Below are 6000 nucleotides of genomic sequence, written 5' to 3' on the forward strand. Positions count from 1 at the left end.
CCCGGCTGACCAACTGACCGAGACTGACAGACTGACCCTATGCCGAGCTCATAGCGCTCCTTAACCCTTTCAGACCCGATACGCACAATTGTGTGGGTGCGGTTTATTTGCGTTGCAGCATCATATTATTCCGCTATGCAGTTGATTCCCAAGTCAAACGAGTGTGCAGGAATAGCTGTTTCGAACACAACTCGATTTATATCGATATCTCGTTACAGACGCGAGATATTGTGTCTTAATCTTTGGGAATTTTCAATATGGCGGGTCGGAAGCATGTCTGTCGAGGTAAATGTTTGTTGTGCTCTATTTATCGCGTTTTGACATTTGGAAAAATGTGTTTGAGATTCCGAAAAGTGTACAGGCGTAAATAAAAATATGTCCGCCACAATTATTTGAATACTTTCATAGCTACAATGACTGTAGCATCCACACGCACAATTGTGCGTGTTGGGACTATTTTACCGGCGTATGGTCCATTTCGGTCGATGTTTGTGGTTACGATTCGGAACAGATTACGGAATATATAAGTCATTTTACTATTGTATTTACGCATTATTTTCACAGTTCGTTTGTTTGTTTCGTTTTAGGGCTTACTGACGAGGAAATTCTAGCTATATTAGATGACTCTGAAGTGGAAGTCTTCAGTAATGATGACGAATTGTTAGATACAACTTGGACTCTTCCAACAATCAAACCTAGACTTGGAGAAAGCTCTGAATCTTCTGATGAGGAGGAAAATTGTAACAATGATTCTGCAACAATATTACCAGTTCCACCAGAAGTTCAGGACAATTTTCCCAGTGAACACAGTAGAAAGAAATCTAAAAAAAAACAGTGGAAACACATCGTCGTTTGTCCACTTGGAGAAAAAGACCATTCACCTCCAAAATTTTTGCGCACTCAGAGAGTGAGTGAGGTAGGACAGGAAATTAGATCTTCTTGGATTCCGACAAGTGATTGGCGAAGCGCTAATTTCTTCTTCTTCAGGACAGGAACATGAAAGTGAATCCGATGAAGAGCCACCAAATAAAATGTGCAAACCAGCAAACACACCATGTGATGAGAAGCGGCTAGACGGATATCATCACTGGCCAACTGTTGATGATATGTCTTCAGCTCGTTGCTGCAGGCAAAAAAATTGCAAGAAGAGGACGAGAACAAGATGTCTGAATTTTAATATTTATTTGTGTTTGTCAAAAGACAGTAATTGTTTTCGTGTATATCACTTCAACAAATGACATAAATATGTAAGATAATCCCGACCCACACAATCGTGTGGTTTCAAAATTTGTATCAAAATTAAAAAATAAAATTTTCTAACCAATTGGTCCACGATTCTATATTTTTTTAGTTACAAAAATGCATTTATTTCAAAATTTTCATTTCAAGTTTGGGTGGGGGTCTGAAAGGGCTAAATGCACGTGAACAGGGAACTTTTCCCCTTTCCCACCAGAGGGAGACACCAAAGCTGCGATTGCCACAGCCAGAAACGGAAGGCGACTGCTTTACACTACGCGCTGCGGCGCGCTCTTCAAGACAGCAAATTTTACCACGGCTCACATGATGATAATGATGATGAAGTCCCATACTCCCTGACGGAGCGTAGGGGAACGATGCGGGAGAGCCGCACCGCCGTACTAGGCAAGGTCCTACTGGAGGTGGTTTGCCATTGCCTTCCTCCGACCGTAATCGGGATGAATGATGATGATGAGGACGACACAACAACACCCAGTCATCTCGAGGCAGGATAAATCCTTGACCCCGCCGGGAATCGAAACCGGGACCCCGCGCTCGGGAAGCGAGAACGCTACCGCGAGACCACGAGCAGCGGATAGGGCACAATATTTCGGCAATCGACCACGTTGCCATCATCAGGTGCGCTGATGTACTGACCGGCGGTGGGCCGGCGCCAGGTATATATAGGACAATCCCCCTCCCTCTCCTCCCTCAGGCACTTCCTATGAGTCGGTGCGGTCCAGGTACAGCGTCCGTTCTCCCGCCGTCTTGGCGCTGGGTCCTAGATCTTCCCGTTCAGGAGAGTCTGCCGGCACCGCTCTCGTTATTCTTCCCTCCTCCCCCGAAGTCGGTACACACTGGGAAATATCCTTTTTCTTCTTAATCCGGGTGATCGCAGGTTCCCACGCCCTACTAAGGGTGTAACCGCTGTCACGATTTAGTTGTGGCTCACTTACTCTGATCTCTATGGCTTCTTTGATGACACAGTCCCAGTATTCGGAAGTCTGTGTCAGGACTTTGGTTTGGTCAAATCCATGCTGGGAGTTCCGACAGGCAATGCTCAGCGATTGAAGACTTACTGGGCTGTTGCAGTCTAGTGTGCCGTTAATGTTCTCGGCATCGGTCCTTAATGATACGAATGGTCTGCCCTATGTATACACTACCGCATTGGCTAGGTATCTGATAAACCCCTGATTTACGTAGACCAAGGTTGCCCTTGACACTACCAAGAAGTCTTTTGGTTTTGCTTGGAGGACGGAAGATGGTTTTCACTTGGTGTAACGTAAAATGAGTCCAATTTTTCCGGATAAGGCTCCACAAAACGGAATAATAGCCAAGGCCGCCTCCTCCTGAGGTATACATAATGGGACTCCCATGCAGATAGATGATGTAGTATTCCTCTTTGTATCACTTCAACGGCCGAGGGTAATTATTTGGAATTTTTGGAATGGTAACCAGTAATGTACACACTATCTAGCAAGATCGAGGGTTCATTTTCGAAAAGAATATGGAAATGATCTGCAAGTACATAGAATGAATCATCAGGGATATTGCCCTAAAGTGTTTTCATACCCCATTAAGATACCCCAAGCAACGATGACGACAAGTGGTAATGCATGAAGGGGATTTTGTTTTACAGCGCGACCAATGCTGGTATCATTTTTATCAGAGACGGTAAAGAAAATGAGTTTTCATTTTCTAAATGGGAATTGTGTGCTTTTTGGAAGCCACTGTAGCACTGGCGAACGTTGAGTACAGTGATATAGGACCTGTTAAAGTTGAGAGTGTCACGAAATATCTGTGAAATACAGCTCCGTGTCGTATAGTCTGCGAGTTACGGTTTATGTTCCGTATCGGTGATGACATTGCAAAGTAAGGTTAGAAATCCAGAAACTCTACTGTTATTTCACTTATCCAGACAGCAGAATGGTAAAAAGCGTACAACACTTCACGGTCCGATCAGCACCCGATAATAAAGCCAAGGCTCTTGCGTTGCATAACGCGGTAGGCACACCGTAGCTATTTCGGCTGCACGGAGATAAATGTTTGCGATAGCCCAGCTAAAGGCCACTGGGGAAATACGAAGTGTGGGTGTATGACCGTGTAGCAGACCACGAAGTATCTTTGTGCCTTTTGTCCTTCCAGATTAGTAGCTGCTTCGACTTTTAAGCGATCGTCACAGCAGTGATTTCGTGTAGTGATGAGTATCAGTTTAATTGTCATTACCTTGCCTCTCTCCCGATTTGATAAGTTGTCGCTTCCATTTCTTTCGAATCGACGTCTACTTTTTGCCGTATAGACATGACATGCATGGACAGCTGTACTCTTTTGAATGACCTAGAAAGAATGCTTCGTGTGTGTGAAAGGATAAGCGGAACAAGATAACATACAAGACTATTTCCTTCACGTCACAGGAACACTGAAGATGTCCTTTCCGACTAATAATAATAAGTCTCCGTTTTTGTACTCTGTCCTTGTAACTACCAAATTCATCATACAGACTGTAGTGGCTTTCATGCGGACCAAGGCTCTTGATGGCGAGAGCTTTAGTGCCCAACAATGAAAATATTTCGGGCTCAAAAATAGGTTATTAACATGCATTTCCATATCCTGAATTCAAAAACCACCAAAAATTGACCGATTGGCTCTTGCTTTGGAACAGCAACGAAATGTCATTTTTTGCCCGATCTATGTTTTTATTTCATGTCCCTGTGAGTCATATTGTCGGTGTCGTAATTAGTGCAACCATGTATGGAAGTGAAACGTGGACGATAAATAGTTTGGACAAGAAGAGAACAGAAGCTTTCGAAATGTGGTGCTACAGACGAATGCTGAAGATTAGATGGGTAGATCACATAACTAATGAGGAGGTACTGAACAGAATTGGAGAGAAGAGAAATTTGAGGCACAACTTGACTAGAAGAAGGGATCGGTTGGTAAGGCATATTCTGAGGCATCAAGGGATCACCAATTTAGTATTAGAGGGCAGCGTGAGGGGAAAAATCGCAGAGGGAGACCAAGAGATGAATACACTAAGCAGATTCAGAAGGACGTAGGTTGCGGTAGGTACTGGGAGATGAAGAAACTTGCACAGGATAGAGTATCATGGAGAGCTGCAGCAAACCAATCTCTGGACTGAAGACCACAACAACAACAACAATGAAGTGCAAACTTTTTAGAAGCAAAAACCCACGACAATGCGTAAATTGAATGGATAATTTCTCTTACATTTATGGCGAAATAACATTTTCGTCACAGGAATGCCGTCTGACGTCTATCAGCAATATTCCGGTATGAAGGTATGGAAGCAGGATAAGTCATGGGCTCCGCGCGTACTCTCTGAGAAAAAAAGGCGCTTCATGAAGGGGTTATCCGAACGAGACGGAAGTCAATAGAAGTGATGTACACGTGCAGACAAACAAATGATTATAGTTTTACTCGATGACTTATTAAAGAGACAAAGAACATCACAAGTTGAGTAAGTCAACACCGAGTTGGTTCACACCTGGCCCCTATGCAAGCAGGTATTCGGCTTGGAACTGTTGTTGGGTACCTTGCTGAGGGATATCGTGTTAAATTTTGATTGGCGCGATAGATCGTAAAAATCCCGAGCTGCTTGGAGTTCCTGGCTGGTAGTGCTCTAAACGTTCCCTTTGGCGGAGAGATCCGGCGACCTTGCTGTCCGAGGAAGGGTTCGTCAAGCACGAAGGTAAGCAGTAGAAAATCTCGCCGTATGCGGGCAGGCATTATCTTCCCGAAATGTAACCCTAGTGTGACTTGCCATGAAGTGTATCAAAACGGGAGGTAGAATGTCATCGACGTATCGCTGTGCTGTAAGGGTGCTGCTGCGGGTGGCAACCAAAGTGGTCCTGCCATGAAAAGAATGGCACCCCAGTACATCACTCCTGGTTGCTGGGGCGTAATGCGAGCGATAGCCAGGTTTGTATTCCACCGCAGCCCTGGGCTTCTCCAGACACGTCATCCTGATCATGGGGCTAAGTTCGAAGCGGGATTCATCACCGAAGATAATTCTTCTCCAGCCAAAAAGATTCCGGACCGAAGAAGCGTTACTGACTTCCTCAATTTGTGAAGCTGCTCTTCTTGAATAAATCACCTCATTTTGCTGCAATTGTAATCATTTATTTGTCTGTACATGCGCAGCAAATATACCGTTTTACGTCCATTGGGGTAATTCCTTCGTGGTACGGCACTTTTTCTTTTTTTTTCTTTTTTCAGGTAGTTTACTGTAGCGACTGACAATTCGCAGTTTTTCACTAACACAACTTTTATTTATGTAAGTTTACAAGGTTGATGACTGTACAACAAAAGAAAGGTAACAATAACGATCCCAGTAAAATACTCCTAATTGCGGAAACAAAAAGTTCACTTCTAAATGTTCCACCAAGGTTCGTGGTAACACACATACACTAGTAAGAGTTCAATTCAGAGACGAAGACGTAATCTTCAGCGGTTGAACTACACGAGGTCGGCATCCATAGTGAACTGAATTTCCAGGCTGGTTCTACCCCTAAATAGCTGTCTCCAGCCAGTCAGGTTTTGGCGTAGTGTTGAAAATAGTGAAAGAGAATATATTATTGATGACCAGAATCTCTGTTATGTATATTTTTGTGTTTATTAAACTTACGGAAAACGCTACGAACTTATGCAGCAACCTAATACTTTCATATAGTGCCTGATTTTTCATAACAAACTTTCTAAGACAGCAAATGTATCGTAAGATTGTTGTTAGTATGCCTAATTTTT

This window comes from Schistocerca americana, chromosome 2 (assembly GCF_021461395.2).
Source record: "Schistocerca americana isolate TAMUIC-IGC-003095 chromosome 2, iqSchAmer2.1, whole genome shotgun sequence".
Classification (NCBI taxonomy): Eukaryota; Metazoa; Arthropoda; class Insecta; order Orthoptera; family Acrididae; genus Schistocerca; species Schistocerca americana.